This window comes from Entelurus aequoreus, linkage group LG12 (assembly GCF_033978785.1).
Source record: "Entelurus aequoreus isolate RoL-2023_Sb linkage group LG12, RoL_Eaeq_v1.1, whole genome shotgun sequence".
NCBI classification, from domain to species: domain Eukaryota; kingdom Metazoa; phylum Chordata; class Actinopteri; order Syngnathiformes; family Syngnathidae; genus Entelurus; species Entelurus aequoreus.
This window is the reverse complement of record NC_084742.1, coordinates 20,405,307-20,426,453: the sequence shown is the minus strand read 5'-3', so window position 1 is coordinate 20,426,453 and position 21,147 is coordinate 20,405,307. Positions and strand designations below refer to the sequence as shown.

The following is a 21,147-nucleotide window of genomic DNA, read 5'->3' as shown; positions in this document are numbered from 1 at the left end:
AAATGGAGTTAGCTTTTTAACTGACGATTACTATTCTTTTTTTAATTTTTAAACATTGATCTTTTAAACTGTCTTATTAGATCTCGAATTACAATGTATATTAGTTAGTTTTGGTACAGTGGAAGATTTGCCTTCATTGTTAATGTCGCTTTCATGTGTATTAATGTTTTATTCGGCTACTTCTTCGCACATTTCGCTTTATTTGGTCTTGACGTTGATAGTTTAGCCTTTCTTTATCTCACTTCTGTCAGACGTTTAGCTTAGCGTCATCGCTTTCAACTTACAGTTGTTCTAGTCTAAACCTACTACATTTGGCTCGATTCGTATTACAATTGTTATTTCTCACACGATTGATTCGTCAAAAGAATTAACTGCATATTTAATGGACAGTTAAGACTACTTGCATTGTTGGCTAACGTCGTCGTAGGGAGCTTTGCAAAGCAACATGGCGGCTTTAGCTGGTGCGCCCTTCGCTTGCTAACAAGGAAATTGTAGCCCTGAATAATGTCGGTTATTCCTTAACTTCAAGGCTTTGTAGCCAAACTAATATAACCCGATTTCCTTTAATTGTCGATTTAATACGCTAAACTCACGGTGGCAGTTAAACTATATGCCTTTATGTAGAAGTCTAGACTTGTCGTCATTGTCGAAGACAGAAGCCATTTTGCTATCTATCATATTTGTTGTCAAGATAGACCATAGAGACCAGTTTACATGTGTCTCTTATTACGGCTGCTTGTACATATATTCTAATGACAAATGATTAAAAACATGTTCCCTTAGTTGATCATTGCGTGTACAAGCGAAGACTACATCTTGCCAACAGGTATTTTGTCAATGCGGCTGTTCGGTCCACGACAAAGTAAAAGGTGATGTATTGACTTCCACGTGATTCATGTAATATAGGTTGTACGTTCGCATGTGTGGTTGTACTATTTCGTTACAACTTACTGCGGGATAAGGCTGGTTGAAGCAAATGGCAGCACTTGACTGTAAGTGTTACTGGTAAATGTTGCATAACACTCCTGAAGCCGTATGTGCCACTTTAGTGATTGAATTTTTGCCTCAATAAAAGACACTTGAACCATAACCACGGCCTGTTTTATTCTTCCAGAGCAGAGGTTCCTAAATGCGTCCTGGGGGAGCTTAATCATCAGCCCACCGGTTTGTGAACCCGTTCTGAAACAATGGCAAGAAAACTGTTCTGATACAGACAAAATTGAGCACATCAGGCATTAGAACACAACACAGAAAACTGGACATGGCCCAAGTCTTTAGGCTACCTGTGTATTTTACAGTTTTAGCCAGGATACTTATGCTCAACAGATTTGATAAGTTTTTAAGTATGTTATAAAGTCCTCAATTTAGCTGATTGTATTGCTTGTATTGATAATAATAAAGAAGCAGACATCACCTACAGGGGCGCCGGAAGGGGGGGGGGTAAAGGAGACGGATTCTAGGGGCCCATGATTAAGGGGGGCCCAGAGAGGCCCCTAATGATGATGAAATTATAATACAGGGGGCCCTGTAAAGATTCTTTACATGGGGCCCAAAATCCCTAGCGGCGCCCCTGATCACCTACACCAGTGATCCCCAACCTTTTTTGCACCACACCGGTTTAATGTAGGCATTATTTTAGGGACCGGCTTTCCACTTTTGCCAGATAAATACAGCAAAAATAAGTGCATGAAAAATACAACTCACTAACTCTGAATTAGTGGGAGCCCTGGGCCTGTTTCTTTGCAATGAGATCCCCTGCAGGTTACCATCAACCTGCTGAGGACTGCAGATAAAAATCAGCCTTTGTCTACAGTCTGTCACGTTTATATTTTATATGTTCCATTATTGTGCTTTGTATCATGTCACAAAGTTATAACAAATGGCAACTTCCTATGAGGAGTTTTTTTGTACATCTATAAACAATGTTAGTGGGACTGGCGAAAGTTAAGTCGGAGAAAATACAGTCATTTATATATTTAATGTTTCTCTGTGGCCCAGTAGAAAATGCGTCACGGACCGGTGGTTGGGGACCACTGACCTACACGACAAACGCCTGAGGTGAATTTTTTAGATGTATTTAATAAATTTGACATTTTCTTAGCTTTGCAGATATTGACCTCCACCCCCATTTGATTTGGTTTTATACTTTTAAATGAATCAAAATGTGAAAATGATCACCATTCTCTTTGTGTCCCTCAGTAGAAAAAGTTTGCCTATAGAGAATAGTGCATGTTGGCTTTCACAACTCAATGTTTGTGTTTCTGAGTCGTTGTGATTCTTTGCTGCAGCAGGGAATACCGGAGAAACATAGACAGTATTTTTAAAACTCCGGTTATAGTTGGAAAAGTGTAATTTTTATTTCAAAGGGAAATCTAACTGCGATTCAGCCTCCGGATAATATTTTGGACAAATAGCGTCCCCGTGTGGGTAATGTGAGAATTACAACAACGGAAGTTTTATGCAACACTCAAACCTTGAAGGCGGAAATGGGCGGAGCTAATCCCCACACTCACTTCTGATGGACGGGACTCAACGTCAAGAGCGTGTTGTCACGAAGTGTAAAGGTCATTGAAGTGTCGTACACAGCCTTGTGCGCTTTCTTTCGTCACGTCCGCGACCTCTGACCTTTCTGGTTTGGGCACGGTGAGTGTTCCTTTAGCATCTGAAAACAAATCTATCAAACGTCACTGCGCTGAGTTAGTACTGCCGTGATTACGTCACGCCCCCGGCCCCCATTTTGTAGTTGTTTCACCTTCATTAGTGATGTCATTACAAATCCAAATAGAGAGTGATAAATGGGTTTGCAACTTAATACTAGATTATTTTTACTTCATGCTTCCCTAATCCTCAAAATTGGTTTATTACAAAGAAAGCCCATTTTTATTAAAAAAAAATCACCTGTGTTTTTAAATCATAGTTTGTCCTCAAAGGATGTGTGTAACTAGGATGCGCTCTTGTCCCAGGATGCTTATTGGGGCTGTGCAACGCCAACAAATGCAAACGTGGAGGCTAATTTGTAACATAAATGCAGGATTGTGTTTTTCTTATAGTTTTGTAATGGCTCTCAGTACATTCTAACAATAACAAAATACTTTGTTTTGCTAAATTGTTAAGTATTACACAGTTAGCATGCTGGCACCAGGCAAGATAGTACCAAAAGAGCACAACTAATTTAAATATATTTGCAAATCAAACAACGTAAGTCTGGCATTTACAATAATAAGTGTCTTTGATAGACTATTAAAATTGTACACTAGCCAGAAGATATAACGATGTACAAGATCCATCGTTGTGAAAAAAGAAAAAAAAAAATCAGCTTTTAATTACATTTGAAAAAAACATTTGCCAGTGTGTTAGTAATTTCAAGATGGATTGTTTATCTCAAAACTAAGATGTGGATGTTTTGTTAAGATATCTTAGCACTGTGCTATCCAAAGTTTTGCCTGAGGACCACGCATAAGAGGCCCAGGTTTTTTTTGTACTTTTATTTTTTTTAAATTTACCGCCAAACTCGCCTGTCATCAGGACACTATAAAGAATGATTAGGGTCACTTTGAAAAGAAAACATTCAAAAAGCTACAAGAAAACATGTGTTTGCTATGTTTAAAAAAGTATTGGCCTTGAGTAGGGAATTTGACATTAGCAATCTAGCTAAAATGCCAACCAGCTGACAATTAGCATCTTAGTAACTGACAAAATAGGACTATGTAAGTACCAAACCTGCCAAGGCAGTTCCATTTCTCAAAAATTAAGAAGCTTTTTACAACATTGAACATTCATACAGTTGCATGTACAGTATATATACATGTATTTGCCTTTAGATTTGAGTAAAATAGCTAACATGCTAACAATTAGCATGCTAGCAACATAGTACTAAGTAACAAAAGTATAATAATAATAATAAAAGGTGCCTTTTAATAGACTATAAAACATAACTTTAGCCAGAAATTAGTTTTATTTGGAAAAAAAATCCTATGTCTATAAATTGTTTTTGGGGGGGAGTCATTGAAAAAAAATATTGGCCTATGCTATATATTATTTGCTGTTGTATTTGAACAATTGGGTAACCATTTCCAATAGGCTTAAATTAATTGGCCTCAGTTTTGTATGTTTTACTACAATATCACAGGTGTCAAACTCAAGAGAGCATCTGGCCTGCCACATCATTTAATTTGGCCTGCCACATCATTTCAGGTGGCCTGTGAAAGTTTGGGAATAAGACGACACTTCATCTTTCTTGCTCAGTTTATTTCAATTTTGACAGAAGAACATGTAGTGCATGACACTATATATAGTTCTTAAGTTGATATTGTTTCATTATTTCATTAAATTAACTACAACCATTATTTGATGTATCAAACTATAAATGTTTTGGTCATTGTTACTCATATTGAAATAATTTATACAATAGCTGCTTGTCTCATTGACTTTTGATGTCGAAGCAGGTTTTCCGTAAGTTGTTGGTAAACAATATAATAATAATTATCAAATGAAGGGGCAATTGTTTACTATCATGAAGAGATTATACTCCACATTTATATGCTCATATTATATATATTTTGCAGTGACAAGCAGCCCTCTGAGTGCAGCCGTAAATGTGGCCCACCATGAAAATTAGTTTGACACCCCTGTGTTTTATCTACGCATATCTTGACCTTGATTGGATTGTTTGTAGCGTGCTTTAGGGTTTGACATCCTTGGTGTAATAAGAAAATATGTGAACGAAAAATAAACTACCGGTGCACAATCACAATGGCTGCTCACTTTCAATTGGCTACAAACAATGTTCTCTTAAAGGTGCACCATTGCACACTGCTCACACATCCTCTGTGCACAGCAAATCAAAATAAAATCCAACGAAAACTGTAAACACATAACAATTTATTCTGTACGATTTTGCAAAAATAAATGTGATCTCTGAAAGGGGTACAATTTATTTCCAAAGCAGGACCCCTACCTATACATACAATTTTAGTACATAGCTCATAAAAAACAAAATTTTTAAAATGTTCATTTTAAGTGGGCCAAATCACCTACTGTATATCAGTGGTTCTCAAACTTTTTCCCCAAATAGGCCTACCACCTCAGAAAACACTTGGCTCTCTGAGTACCACTGTAATGACCAACAGTGTTGGGTTGGTTACTGAAAACCAGTAACTAGTTACAGTTACTAGTTACTTTATTTCAAAAGTAACTCAGTTACTTACACCAAAAAGTAATGCGTTACTGTGAAAAGTAACTATTTAGTTACTTCTTTTTTCTTTTTTTTTGGCTCCCATTAATGCCCTTTTAGCCTTCAATTCAGTACTGTTATTGCACTAGAGAATAATACAATCTGTTGATCAACTTGACATGCATTTGCATCACTGAACTCTGCTAAGCAATGTGGTCTACATACAACACAGAAAGACAAAGATATGTTTTTATTTCAGGCCAGAACAAATTGACAAAACTATTTTATATAGCTGCAACATAACATACATAAGTAACAAACAGCATAATAACAGCATAGCTGCAAACCTGGCTTCACCTAAGGAAGGCACACATGACATTCCCAAAGCCTAACCAGGCATTTTTTTTCTCTCAAGGAATTCGGAAATAAAATCATGTATTCAGGAGATCAACACTGTACTGAAGCTTAGAACACTACACATTTCCCCAGTTTTAGTTTAGAGAAAAGGAAAGATTGGCCTTGCCCACTAGGATCCCTCTTTATGTTTGTGAACTTTTTAGTCTATACATTTAGAGTGATGTGATAATCAAACACTCTAGAAGTCTAGACTGAAAGAGTATATAAGAGAATTGACAGAGTTTGTACCTTCAATGATGAATGATGAGCAGAGGCAGAGTTTGGAGTGTTTTCTTTAGCTCGCTTTCCATGTTTATGTATTCACTGTCCAGGTACTTGGTACATGTTTTCCGTGCCATTTGCTGTTTGACGCCGGTATCATGCTAATTAGCTTCCTGAAAGCGGGTGACTCCACTGTAGAAATAGCCTGCATGTCCTTTAGCACATACGCTGCAATGGCTCTATCAATGTTGTCCTGGCTAGCAGTCCCTCCGTTAAGATCCCTAAGTGGAGCTGAAGTGGCATCGGAGTCTGTCTCTCACTTTACTAGCTTCGTCGAAGCATGTTGCTTATGTAGCTGTTTCATCAGATTTGAATTGCTGTTTTGGGCAGTATTCCCGGGTGCGGTCACTGCTGCTGCTCACTGCTCCCCTCACCTCCCAGGGGGTGATCAAGGGTGATGGGTCAAATGCAGAGAATTATTTCGCCACACCTAGTGTGTGTGTGACTATCATTGGTACTTAAAGTTTAACTTTAAGTAAATGGGATCTTTGATCCAAGACACAACTTACATTTAACTAAAATGTTCTTTCCTTTGTGCTCGACAAAAGAAAAGTATTGAGAATGTCTCCATGTTACGAAACTCGACTTCTGGCTTCGCCATGATGTCTTGTTAGTTGTTATGAGAGTAGCATATTTGTGTTTGTGAGTGTGTGTGTGTGTGTGTGGCCCTTTAAGATATGACAGCAGGTGAGGTGAGTGACGTCAGTGAGTGAGTGGGCGAGAGAGGTGAGGGAGCGTGCAAGACACCAATAAAGTCACAAAGTTGCAACAAACCACCGGCCTCGTCATTCACCCTCGAGTCTGGAGCTGTAAAGATCCACTGCTGGGTAAAGTGAAGGTTGTTAGCCCCGAAGTACATAGGCCCTGGAGGAACGTCTCCCCTGTGCTCCTCAACTACGGTCTGGGAGCAACACTCCCCCCCCCCCCCCCCCCCCGCCCCCACCCACACAAAGCACGCCTTTTCTTTTCCTTGTGACACAGAAGGACGACACCGCAGCGCTCCAATAAAACACACTCAGATCTTCTGTTTCTAGCCGATACTACATAAAAAATAACGTAAAATAACGCAGTAACGCATCATGTAGTAACGGTAACTGAGTTACTGAATATAAAAAATTACGCGTAAGATTACTAGTTACCGCCGAAACTAACAGCGTAACAGTAACACGTTAGTCCCAACACTGATGACTAGGGATGATACTCGAAACCGGTTGTTCGATAAGAAAAGAACCGAGTCCTCGGACTCGAATTCATTTTTGAGAACCGGTACCCGTTATCGAGACCACTATAGTAAAGAAAAAGAGTTGGTTCTTTATTCGAATCCCTGGGAACGAATCTCGTCCCGACAAGAAATGCCCCGTGTGACATCACAAGAAATGACGTCACGTAGCTCAGTCATTAGGCGCGGATAGGAAAAGCAGGAAAAAAAGGGTTCGGAAAAAGTGCTCCAAGACATGGCTTAATTTTACCCAAAAAAATGAGGAAGCGGCAATATGCAATTATTGCCAGGCTTCGCTCTCGTGTAAGCGGGGGAAGTACAACAAGCGTGTCGTGTCTTCGAAGCAGCGGCAGAGACGACGAAGAACGCCCCTCTTCTTCTGCCAGCTGCCCAAGTCCCAGCTACAGTGGCAGTGACGCCTGTTAGTAACTAACGTTAACTGTTGCCGGTTAATTTCCATATCTTCTCACTTGTAGTAACGTTACCTCTTATGTCAACCAGGACTGCAGTAATGTTCGCTAGACTAATGTTACCTAAACATAGTCAGCGGCTAACGGTAACGTTAACGTGAGCCTTTTTGTATGTGTCTGATAACGTTAACGTTATCTTGTAATCTACACCACGACAGAGTTTGCAAGTCTGTCTAATAAACTAGTGCTTTCTTTATTTCTTTAGTTTATTTGGAACATGAACAAACTTACAGTATAATACGTCACAGTTTCATATCATTTCACTTTACAGGAGTAGGAAGAAGTAAAGCTTATTTAATCCTACCCCTTTCCGACTTCTTAGCATTTACAAATATGTACATCATTTACTGACCTTTTTATAATAAAATATCTGTGAATTAGTATATACAACAGTTTTGTAATATGTAATTAATTTATTCAGTCACTATTAATATACTGAGATGAAGAATATCTTATTTTCAATAAAGTTGAAAGTATTTCTCATAATTCTTCTTTGTACTTTGTAAGCACTATTCATTTGAACAACCTCTTAAACTGGATCATATCAGTACAATGTTTAACTTCTTTACTTAAGCCATTCCATCATTTAATTCCACATCATTTTAGCTGTTTGCAATTTTACCAAATCATCGAACTTTAATATTTTTGACTCAATAAATAAAGTGTTTGTATGTTCTCTATATCCAACATCATGTATCAGTCTAATTAATTTTTTTTGTAACACGGTTAACAAATGTAGCGCACATTTGTAGTTATTTCCCCACATTTTTGCACAATAACTCAGATATGGTAATACTATAGTTGCGAGCAGTAGAGAATGTGAAGTGATTTGTTAAACCAAATATTGTGTATTTTTTTTCCATATACAACAACCTATCTCGACTCGATAAGAGAATCGATAAGGAATCTGTTCGATAAGAGGATTCGATAATAGGCTCAAACTCGATAATTTCTTATCAAACATCATCCATACTGATGACCAACATTAAAATACAGTAGTGTAGTGGGCCTAAGTATTCCTTGAAACAAGTCAGAGGTTTTATTTAGCAAGTCTATTTGATATTATTGGCCTCTGTAACATTACACACAGTACTAATAAAAACTAGTAACACTGTTTTAAGTATTGCTTGCATTTACATGATGTCACTTCCGGCTCATTAAATATGCGTGGTGGTCGAGCCAACATCTGTCCTCAGTGGGAACTAGGCGCCATTTAGCCTTTCTCAAAGAAAAATGCCCTGCGCATGCGTTGTTTTCGGCTGTACGAACCGTTGAAATCGCGAAAATGATAAAAGTTTCTTCAGAGTTCCTCAAGAGGTAATCAAGAAAGGCGGAAGAGTGCAAGTTTTTATGAAAGACGACGACAACAAGAAAATTAGCACACACTCCAGTACAAGGGAGCAGAGTCGAAGAACGCGCAAGTGTGCAGTGATCACTTCGTTAGAGGTTTGTTTGTTTGATATATTTTTAACGTTTTTTATTTCCCATTTAAGTATTTTCTTGACAATATGTGTATTTTATCTTGTTTTGGAGTCCTTAAAACGCATTTTTGCTACGAGTGTTTCAAAAAGCACCAACTCTGCGAGACTTAATAAACGAAAGCAAATGTGAGCAAAACCTCAAAGAGTTGAGCTTTTACCAAAGGCAGCAATCATAAATGAAACTTTCAGCACATACACAATGTTGACATCTGTAGTTCTATTTTGACAGCGTGGGCAAAAACAATAAATCAACAAACATAGAAGAAGGCACAAAGTTAAATCATGAGCAAAAATGGTGCATATTTATTCCTTGACCCAGCCACACACAAAGAAGTTGTACACCTCCATGCTTTTCCAATTTTTCATCTGTTTTGTCTTGTAGAATGATGTCTGGAGCACATGATAGTTCGACATGTCTGGGAACTCAATTGATGGATTTACCGTGATATCACTCAAAAATGTATAGATGGATGGATAATCTTCTCTGATAAAGTATAGGGATGTATTCCACTGCACAGTGAGATTTCTTGCTTGTATCTGCTTTTTGCAGGAAGATCTAGGCCCCTTGTGTACTCAGAGAGTTTGTGTGCTGCTTGTTGCACAACAGCCATCTTGGCTTGGTTCATCCCCACTGTATTTCACTTCCGGGAAGAACTCCTGTGACGGAATACACGCAATGGGAAAATAAAACTGTACTTTAATCAAGTGTTTATTTGACGAACCACTAGATGAAGACTGCGTACCACTAGTGGTACACGTACCACAGTTTAAGAATCACTGACCTATATCAAAAAATAATCTAATAGAAAGGACTGCTGCCATTTGATTACAACAATAAGACATTTAACCTGTTATTGATGTCAGGTTTGGGACAGGTGTGCACGTCTGATGTTGCTCACATGTGGTCCACTCAATGCTCAGGGAGTTTGTGCCTTTGCTCAGACACATGAACATTTTGGGGGAACATTGGCTGCAAACATGGTGAGTGTATTGCCTCAGGTGACACATCAGGGTGTATTTTTTTTAAAATAAAAAGGCTGTGACTCATCTTTAGAGGCATTTTCTCTCTCTCTTTCTCTCTCTCTCACTCTGTCTCTCTGTGCCCTGGAACATGGTGGCCTGTTGCTGTCCACCAGAATAAAATGTGCTGTTGTATGAGTGTTTGTTTTTTGGACGACGTCAGCAGAGCGCCTTTATCATTTGTCTCATCGTTTCCTTTTTTTTTTTTTACTGCCGACACGCCGCTTCACACCTTCCAAACGTTTGTCCATTTTGTCTTTAACAGGGTGTTCTTTCAGGGTTCACCGAGGTTATGGCTTTAGGGAAAAAACTGTTCTTGAGTCTGTTTGTCTTAGACCTGATGACCCTGTAGTGTCTTCCTGAGGGCAGCAGTTCAAACAGGTCAGAGCCAGGGTGAGAGCTGTCCTTGATAATGTAAATGTAAAGCTAATAACACTTATAATATTATTGCAAAATTAACTGACATACAGCTTTTGTAAATATAGTTTCCCTTCGCCACATTGCGCTTAAAATATTAAGGTTTCATTATTTTGGGGGGAGGTATTTAAAAAAAATTTTTTTTTAAAAAAATGTCTTAAATTAAGCATTTTCCAGCACAAACATGGCTAAATAAACTAAAAGTACAGTAGTATTGGCCACTACAGGAGACCAAATCAATCAGAGCGTGGCCACTGATATACCTCAGCCTCAGGCAGCATTACTATATTGGATTAAAAGGGTGTTATTTCATGTCTACAGGGCTCTCATAATGTTGAAAATAATACACAGAAGGTTGGAAACCGTTTTTTATGCTCTACCTATGAAAATATTCATCCAATTGCTACCGCTTGTCCCTTTAGATTCATAATTAATGATTCCAACTTTACGGAAGTTGATTTGGCGATAAACGAGGGACATCCAGTTGTCCCTGGGCTGGTTTTAGCGCATGCTTTGTGTAAATTTGGGATACAGTGTGCTGCCACCATTAATTTATTATAAATTCACATAGGAGTTCAATGTTTGTTTGGGCTGATTATTATTAAAATAGATTTTAAATAATAATGTAATTGTAGAAAAAGGCAGAAATAAATATAATACAATTGTCCACCTCCCTAAAGATATACTTTATTATGACACCATCCTACCTAATCTCTTCCACATACTGTATGTCCATGCTCAAGTCCTCTTTTTTATGTTCTGGTTTCAGGCCCCTGTCTCACTTATTTGTGGCTTTTATTAGCTGTGGGGCATTAAGCCATCGCCTCCGACCAGCTGCCCTACGTCTTTTTTTTGTTGATTTTCACCCTCGCCCTTTTTTGACTGCTTTTGCCTTGCTTTGTTGTTAGATTACCCGTTTAATTCCTAACGTGCGGACCTCCTCCTTCCTTGTTGCAATGCGTTCTCGGCGGAGTCCCAGGAGGCTCCGACAGAGGCATCTACTTGCTATTTAAAGAGACGTGCGTGCCTGAAAGTACAGGCGGACTAGAAACAGGAAGTGGCGGCGTGCGGCGTCATTCAACATGCAGCCGCTTCCTAGGTCAGCAAAACAAGCTGCATGCTTATCAGAGTTATACGCCCCACCTCTCTGCGGCTTGTCTTGCCCCCCAAAATCTCAGAAAGGTGCACATACGCCGCATGCTTGCCCCCTCACGAAAACCACCACCATGTCCTATCTCTTTGCCTCCCCCCACCATTCCGCCTTCTCTCGCTGCCAGTGCAGCATGCCTGAGTAGCTGCCTGGAGATGAAGGAGCTAATTAATTTGATTTAGGCAGTGGAAAAAGCAGCCGTCCATCCCCTGTCCCCCCACCTCCCCCTCCCACATTATTTTCCACCTATCCTTCCCAGTCTCCTTTGGCAACGCTTACACAAGTGCTTTAATGCAGACTGATGTGGTCACATAAACATGCTCAGTTTGTTCCTGCGTCTGTCATTTGACACCCCACCTGAGGTTTGTTAGAGGCCCGCGTCATCTGGAGAGAGGCCTCGTTTACAAAAAAGTGTCTAATGTGAGACTCTCCATATTGTCTGTGCAGGTCAGGCCAGCATCATGACGCCTCGAGTGACGGCTAAAAAAAAAGGTGAGAATTTGCATTTTTAACAATAGAGACTCTAGCTGTCCTGCCATGTCTTTGGGTATGAATTGATGAAGCCTGCTTGGATGTGAGGCGAAACTTCTTACTTCCAAGACAGTCTCAACAGTCCTGTTGTCATCAATTAAGTGCGCTGAAAACATTTGGATTGTAGGGAATTATTTGACTGGTTGAGTACAACTGAAGGTGCACTGCATTTTGCTGTGTTTCTCAGGGTGAGTGCACGTATTAGCTCAAAAAATGAAGTGCTTGATGTACTAATGCAGGAGTCTCCAAACTTTTTGACTCGTTGGCCACATTGGCTTAAAATAGTTTGGCTGGGGGTAGCTTGAACACATGTGTTGTACATAACTTTGAGTGTTTATTTCATGCGTTACAATTGCTCAATATGGCCACCACCGACAGCACGGACAACATCAAGACGATATGAGAATTCCTCCCAAAGGCGCCCCAGGATTTTTTGAGGAGTCGCCATTTTGAGGGTAAATAAACACGCTGTCTTCCTAAAATTGAACGGTGCCGAAACGATTACATCACCACAACGGTGAAATTATTAAAAACAATAAAACTTGGATAAGTCCTGCATCAAATGACCATTGATTCAGTCTATTACAATGCTTTAGAACTGAATAAATGCATGAAGATTTTGGCGTACTCTTTTTGAATCACCCTATATATGTGTGTATGTACAGTATGTATGAATGTATATATGTGTATATATATGTATATGTGTATATATTTATGTGTATATATATATATATACAGTGTTTCCCATAAACTGCCAAGATACCTGTGGCGGTGGGGGCGTGGCTATGGGCGTGGTCACCATGACATCATCGATTAATTTGCATAATTTAATACAATGATATGATTTTCTCTAAAAAGGCTAAAAAAATGTATACTTACTAATTAATAATAACAGTTTTGTTTTAAACGTCCATCCATCCATCCATCCATCCATCCATCCATCCATTTTACAATATAATTACAACACTTTATGTACATATTTATATACAGATTTGAACAATAAGTTATTCACTGAAATATATTTATTAATTGTGGTTCTTACAAAAAATATATCTTATAAAATATAAAAGCTAAAATGTCTCATAAAGCTCTGCCCCTTTAATTAGTGCATACTAAATAATTTAACTTTAGCCTACTACTACAACCATATTATTTACCAGCAACATAAAGTGAAACAGAGGCAGAGGTGTCCTGCCACAGTCAGTAACAAATAAACAGAAAACAGTAGTGGTGGTAGATAGACACAGAGCTTCATCAAACATCTGATCCACTGAACAAAGAGCTCCAAAAATCTTGAACTTTAGACTGCCATCAGTTTTACTCTCTACACTTAACCATGTGTTTCCTACTGCCTGCAGACTTTGCACCCTTTGTTATATACACATGTTGTGTTTCTAATATAAATACATTTAATAAAGTCAAATACAAATAAGGCAACAAGAGAAGTATCCTACACTTCTCTTTTGTAAAGTAAATCTGAACAGCCGATATGGGCATCTACATCAACTATATGATTTGCCTGAGAAGCTGGAGAGGACCAACAAAAAAAAAAGAAAATGTTTTTATTTTTTTTATTTGTGGCGGACGTAATTATTTCGTGGCGGGCCGCCACAAATAAATGAATGTGTGGGAAACACTGATATATATGTATATGTATATATGTATACATATATGCATATATATATGTATACATATGTATATGTATACATATATGCATATATATATGTATATGTATACATACAGTATATGCATAATTTTTGTTGTCTTCTCCCCCTCTTGACCCCACTATCCTCCCCGCCCCCCATCTTAATATTCTTCCTTCTTCTTTCTATGCCCTCCTTCTGCGGTGTGGCTGTGCCAAACACTAAATATATCCATACATCCATATATCCATATATCCAAAGTCAAATACAAAAAGGGCAACATGAGAAGTATCCCAGACTTCTCCTTTGTAAAGTGAATCTGTACAGCATATATGAGCATTTACAGGTATATAAACAATATGATTTGTCTGAGCGTTTAGACCTGGTGGGCCAGATCTCTCAGAAGTTTGGGGATCCCTGTACCAATGGTTTGAATATATTTAAACACATGCAAACTGACACTAACCATGGCCGAACAGTTTTAAGAAAAAATATAAGTGAACATTTTCTGGCAAAATGCTACAAAAATTCAATTTGCAATTTATAGGTTTTATTCATATAAATGCATAATACTAATAAAAATGATGAGTGAAGGATGTCATGTTACTGTCAATGAACATATTCTTGTCTCAAGTTGACACCCATTAAAACAGTGTAAAATAATGTACTTTCAAAAATATTTGGATTTATGTGTACAATGCCTGTTTGCTTACGCCGTCCTGGGCCGCTTGTTGTAGCCTTATTGTCGTTCATCTGTTTGAATTTAAGTTTAAGTTTAGGCCTCGTACTGTTGCCATTTTACACTGTCACCATTAAAACTTTTTGCATATACTGTACAGTTAAACTTTACTGTAATACAACACAAGTGATGATTGTTATTAGCACACTTACTACATCGGCTGCAGCGCACAAGCTTGCTGTTTCCTGTTACCACTTTTGATTGGAGAACAGGCCAAAGACGTGAGGCTCCACAATTGTGATTCAAAGACAGGGGAGAAAAAAAAAATCTCTACCTATTGCGATTAGGTTACAGCAGTAATTAAAACCTCAATGTCGATTAATTGTGCAGCCCCATTGATAACGCACACAAAGCTGATCTTCTAAGCTTGTTCACAGAGGGTTGTGTCTGTTAAATGAGAAAAATTGCTTTCACAATCCATTTAGGGTGTTTGCCTTCATGCACATGCATTAAAAAATTAAGATTATCATAATGCGCAAAAATACTGGGACGAGTAGATACAAATGTAATCATTTAGCACCCGCAATGTGTTTTACCACCTATCTCCCACATACAAAACCGTCCTTTCAATCATTCCAAAAAGACTCTGCAATTTAGCCTCCAACAAATCACAGGAGTTAGAAACATTCGGGTCACAGAAGGTGACCAGAATGCCATTTGTGCCATTTGTTTACAACTGAATAGAATGCTAACGTGGGGGATTCTGACTGTTTTGGACTGGTTGTAGTCGATCCACAGCAATCGTTCTGCCACACAATACCTCAATGCTAACGAGGGGAAGTCACACTTCAACGATTGTCGTTGGCTTTGACAGTAGGATTGCTCGTTTGCATCAAAACAGTTGTTTTTCTCACTACGATAGGGTGATACCATCTTTGCCCGGGCACACCCTCCTGGTTTTGTAGTATAAATATTTGGGGTTTTGGCACCAGCCGCTAGACTAGATCTGACCAATCTAAGTCTATGAGCACGAACTGATGAACCCTACTAGGATGAGTTTATTAAGGATCCCCATTAGTCTACACCGCAGTGGAGACTATTCTTCCTGGGGTCCAGGCAAAAAACATCACATAATCACAAAACAAAAGATTACAATGCAGTACAACATGACCAATAATACAATTTTGTAGTACAAAAATAGCAACAAAAAAAAACAATAAAAATAGCAACAAAAAAAAACAATAACTTGGAGTTTACATAATAATTTTTATACCAAAAATAAAAAAGAGCAATATAAAAATATATATATATTTTTGGCAAAAATAAAACAAAGAACCAATGGCCTACAATATACCCATTAGTGTACCAAAGACAAACAATATTCTAACTGACAAATTAGTACCATAATAAATAAAATATGACATAAAGTACATACAAAATCAAGATAATGTCAATATAAAAACGATAACCAGAAACAAGAATGAATTTAAGCAAAAAATAAGTCAAAAGAAGATAAATGAATGTCATGAGTCATGACATTAGAATAATCTCTTTCTGCAATACTTCTCCTCTCAGTCTATTCTTAAAACCCACTCTACTGGTCATTGATACCAGATATTGTGGAAGTCGATTCCAGTAAGTGATTGCCCTATACATAAGTCTTTTTCAAAACAACAGTTTTGGGTTTAAGGTGGGTGAGAGCACCTCTCAGGGCTAGCCTGGTACCATAGTTGTGACTGTAACTAGCAACAGCTGACAATACAAATAAGCAGGTTTATGGTATGTATAGATATTTTGAAAAACGTCTTCTAAGACAAACCACACAGTCCAGTTGCGATCGATTTAATGCCCTGAGATTTTCCACCACTGGCAGTTACGACAATATCAAGCAAACAAGAAATCCAGAGTCATAGAAAAGTTTATTAAGTGCAAAAATTATGACTAAAGTGGTGAAGCTGTGTCTTAATTTGCACTTTATTTTCATTAACTGTTTAGTTAAGAAACATAAATTATTAATAATTACTATTAATTAAGTTATACTTCATTTATTTTAGCACTGTTAAGCTGTAAGTAGGTTTGATATATATTTATTGAATACGGTTAAAATCAAGTATGAGATAACTAGTTCAGTGTTTATATTTGAGTGGGCCTCGGGTACCTCGGTAGTGGTAAAGTTTGGCCCAAGGTCCAAAAGTGTTAAGAATCCGCGTCTTATACGAAAAGATTTATTGCCACTTCGGACACACTTTATCAGAATCTGGCCTCTATTGCTATGGCACAACTATTAATTAATGAGTTGAAGGTGTTTCAGTCAACCAGGGAAAAAAAGCGTGTTCAGGGGAAAGGCAAGACTGCTTACCTACACACTTACATTTTTTTGTAATTTTCTTGCGTCTAAATTAATCCAGTGTGCAATTGCACTCGGAGTGTACCTTCAATGTGCTAAAAATTCAGTTCTGTCTGCTGCATGTTCCACAACATGGCCAACCACCACAGGTTGGAGCATGAGCCAATGGATGTGGAGAAAAATTAGTTTCTCTGTAGTGATGGTCGGTAACAAACCTCATTTAAATAGGGCGGTCCGCACCCTTTTGCACTCGTTATCAATCAGTTTTAGTGCAACACGGCCACTAATATTACGTGCAATTGTTTTTTATGTAAGTGTTTAGCGCTTATTATTTGGGACCTTAGTAGATCAGGTCCTAAGTGTTTGTACAAATGTGCACCAATTGACATGTAGCTTTAGCTTTCCACTTTTTCCAGTCGTTGTGGAGGCTGGATTTATGTAAGACCTCCTCAACCAGTGTAATGCAGTGTTTGTGCATGGGCCAAGGATGAACACATCCTGCACATGTTTTCATTTGACTTTAGTTGACACAGCAAGATAGAGATTGTTTTTTATTACAAAAATCCTCTAAAATGGGACCTTTTAATGGCTAAAAAACATAAGACCTAGCAAAAAATTGAATCACCAGTCTTGGAGAATGTTTATTCAGTTATGTAATTTTGTAGAAAAATATTACATAACAGACATGACACTACACTATCGTCATTTCAAATGACAATTTTCTGAAATTGAAACACTAAAATAAATCAAGAAAATAAATTGTGGTAGTCAGTAACAGTTGAGTTTTTGGATAAAGCAGAGTAAAAAAAATAGAATCAAGCAATCGGGAGGAAAAACCTATGGAATTATGAAAAACAAACAAACAAAAACACAACAACACACCACTAATACTTTGTTGTACCACCTCTGGCTTTTTAAACAGTTTGCATTTTCTGAGGCATGGACTTAATGAGTGACAAACAGAACTCTTCATCAATATTGCTCTAACTTTCTCTGATTGCTGTTGTTAGATTAGCATTGCAGGTTCGAGTCTTGTCATGGACCATTTTCTTCAATTTCCACCACACATTTGCTATTGAATTGAGATCCGGACTATTTGCAGGCCATGACATTGACCTTACGTGTTTATTCAAAGAAAGTTTTTACAGTTCTTGGTTTATAGCAAAAAGCATTATCATTAAAAAAAAATCATCATCCCCAAACGTCCTTTCGATTGATGGAATAAGAAAAGTGTCCACAATGTCAATGTAATGTAAACTTGTGTATTCATTGAAGATGAAATGACAGCCAATTATAACCCCAGTGACATTATTCGACATGCAGCCCCTTATCATCAATGATTGTAGAAATATGCATGTTTTCTTTAAGCGGTAGTCTAGGTGTTAATGGCAACTTTTGTTTACGTTTTTTTGTATTGAAATCCCATTCCCTTTAGGCGGTTTCTTACAGTTTCCAGTTTCTGGTCATTTGTTATTAATTTGTTTTGCTGTGCCTTTTCTGTTTTCAAGACATATTTCTTTAAGTTTTCTATCTTGACACTTAAGTTTTTTCTTTGGTCAAACAGTATGCTTGCTTTTTGCAACCTTTCCGTGTTGTTTGTACTCGGTCCAAATTTTAGACACAGCTGACTGTGAAAAATCAACATCTTTTGCAACATTGCGTGAAGATTTACCTTCTTGAAGAAGTCTGATAATCCTCTTTTGTTTCATTTGACATCTCCCGTGTTGGAGCCATGATTCATGTCAATTATAAAAAGAGACTATACACTCGGTTGGCCAGTGAATGTCTTTTAGTGTGTACCCAATACTTGCATTGGTCCTTAAAGTAATGCGTGTTCGAGTACGAGTTCTTCTCTTGGCTCCAGGGTTGTTTTTGTGTTGACACATTCCTGAGGCCATTTTTGCAGTGGATTGTTCAGGAGCCGCAAGCGAGTTCTGACTCTGTCAGACATCGGAAACAGTATGCGGGCGTTTGCAGTTAAAAATCGTCAACGCTGCAAACTGCACAGATGCAGTCGACTGCCACATCCCTGCATTTTCGTGGTGCGGGACACAAAACAACACACACACGTCCGCCTCTTCCTTTGTAAAGCCGCCGACTCCTCTTCGAGAAACCTCTGACATTCGAGTCCCTTCAAAGTTTGTGGACTTCCCACTTTGATGTGTGTCCAAGTCAGCTGCAGAGCTGGTTAGTCATCCCTCCTCTGGAGTTCAGCGAGGATGTGTGCTGACACTACAGTGCACTTTGAAGGTAGAGTCTGACACGTTTTCATCAATGCCGTCTACAGTATTCAGAGGGAGAAAAAAAACATGCTCGCCATTTATAATTGTTGTTTTCGAAAAATTTGATAAGAGGCACAATGACACGGTTGTCAGTTATTATGTGACCGGAAAACCTACTCAGTTGTTCGGCGTTTTTACGAGTGGGAAGCACAAAGTACATTTAATTTGTCAACATGACGACAGTCAGGAGTCACACGGATTAAATAGCAGTATTGACAACCATGCAGCAGAAATCTCAGCTACAGAAAGCTTTATTAATTTGTTAATAATGAGCTAAAGCAGGGGTGTCAAACTCGTTTTAGATCAGGGGCCACATGGAGAAAAATCTAGTGGGCCGGACTGGTAAAATCTCGGCACAATAACTTAAAAATACAGAAAACTTCAGATTGTTTTCTTTGTTTAAAGATAGAACAAGCACATTCTGAAAATGTAAAACTTATAATGTTGTTGTTGTTTTTTTTACACTTACATGTTGCGGTTAATAGTATTCTATCTTTATTTGTCGTTATTTATACTTTCTGAATAAATTATATGAAAATGTTCATCAGTCAACTCATCGGTGTTAATTTTCAATTTATCAAGATAAAAAAATAATATCAACATTTAAATTACAGGATGTTATTTATGTAGTTTGCTCATTTTCATGTGGTTTATTTATTTTTTTACATCTGTAGCATCATCTACAAAGATACAAAGAATTGCTATTGCGACATCTAGTGGACACATTTAAAACAGCAGTTTATTTCATTAAAAAATTTTGGTTAATTTTTATACTTGGCAAACTCATCTCGTGGGCCGGATAAAACCTGTTTGCGGGCCTGATTCGGACCACGGGTTGTCCGTTTGACACCCATGAGTTAAAGCATGTTAGCTTATTGGAGTAAAAGGTACAACATATTAGGAACTCCTCTTAGTGGAAGTCAGTGCAGTCAAAGTACTAAAACTGGGCCAGGTGTGTTTCCACAGTGCTATTTTTATGTTATCTCTCCAGCCTTGATTCTCTCTCTCTGGCTGTACACCGGCCTTCGTGAGTGTGGCGGGTTTGCCCTCCAAAGTGCCCTTGTCGTTATGTGTGACCTCATGTGATTATTAATACACCACTTTTTATGTACCATAAACGTGAAGAGCAGTCTTGCCCAAAGTTCGGCTCGGGCGCACTTGCAGCCCACAGCTCTTACTTTATTGGCCCACGACGTATTTAAAAAAAGATCTCAACACCGCATGTGTCTGGAATGATCCAAACGAAAATAAAAAGCATATTGCAAGATGTTTTTCATACAGGAGATTTATAATATAAATAGGGCTGTTGAATTATTTAAAAAAAAATCTGATTAATCAGGTGATTACTTGCTTGCATAGTTAACATATACTTACGAAAAGACCCAACTATTTGTACACAACTGCAATTTTATTGTCAGAATGTCATCCAGGAACATTTTTGACACGTTTGACTTGAAATTATGTCATTTATTTGCACAAAACCTGGCAACAGTTTTATAGAAAAAATGTTCAGGCTTTATTTTGGAGTAAAATTTGCCAACGAGCACACCAGTGTCCTCACTCATTTTTGTACTGACGTATGCATTGATCTAATCACTGACCGTATAACGGTTAAGATAAAAGAGCTTGTACGGTCAAAAATAAATTGCATAATTAATCTTAGTGTAACATGTTGTCCCAGTGACTGCGTGTGTGTTCCCTCCGTCTTCCTCCCACCTCCAGAGACATGCACCTGGGAGTAGATTGATTGGCAACACCAAATTGGCCCTAGTGTGTGAATGTGGGTGTGAATGTTGTCTGTCTATCTGTGTTGGCCGTGCGATGAGGTGGCGACTTGTCCAGGGTGTACCCCGCCTTCCGCTCGAATGCAGCTGGGATAGGCTCTAGTGACCCTGAGAGGGACAAGCGGTAGGAAATGGATGCATGGATATTCTAAGTGTGTTCATTATTAATGCAATACTTTTTTGTGATTAACCACATGAGTTTACTCATTAATTTTGACAGCCCTAATTATAAAAGCATTTTTACCTAAATAAAAAACAAACACAACAGACACC

General features: G+C 38.2%; 1 protein-coding gene across 1 annotated transcript in view; it reads left to right on the top strand.

The window, feature by feature from the left end:
- The first annotated feature begins 2,493 nt into the window (after positions 1-2,493).
- zbtb4 (zinc finger and BTB domain containing 4) overlaps positions 2,494-21,147 on the top strand; it is a 41,085-nt gene continuing 22,431 nt past the window's right edge. Inside the window, exons 1-2 of the mRNA XM_062065120.1 lie at positions 2,494-2,643; positions 12,056-12,100. The gene's annotated coding sequence lies outside the window, so the exon portion shown is untranslated. The remainder of the gene's footprint in view (positions 2,644-12,055; positions 12,101-21,147) is intronic.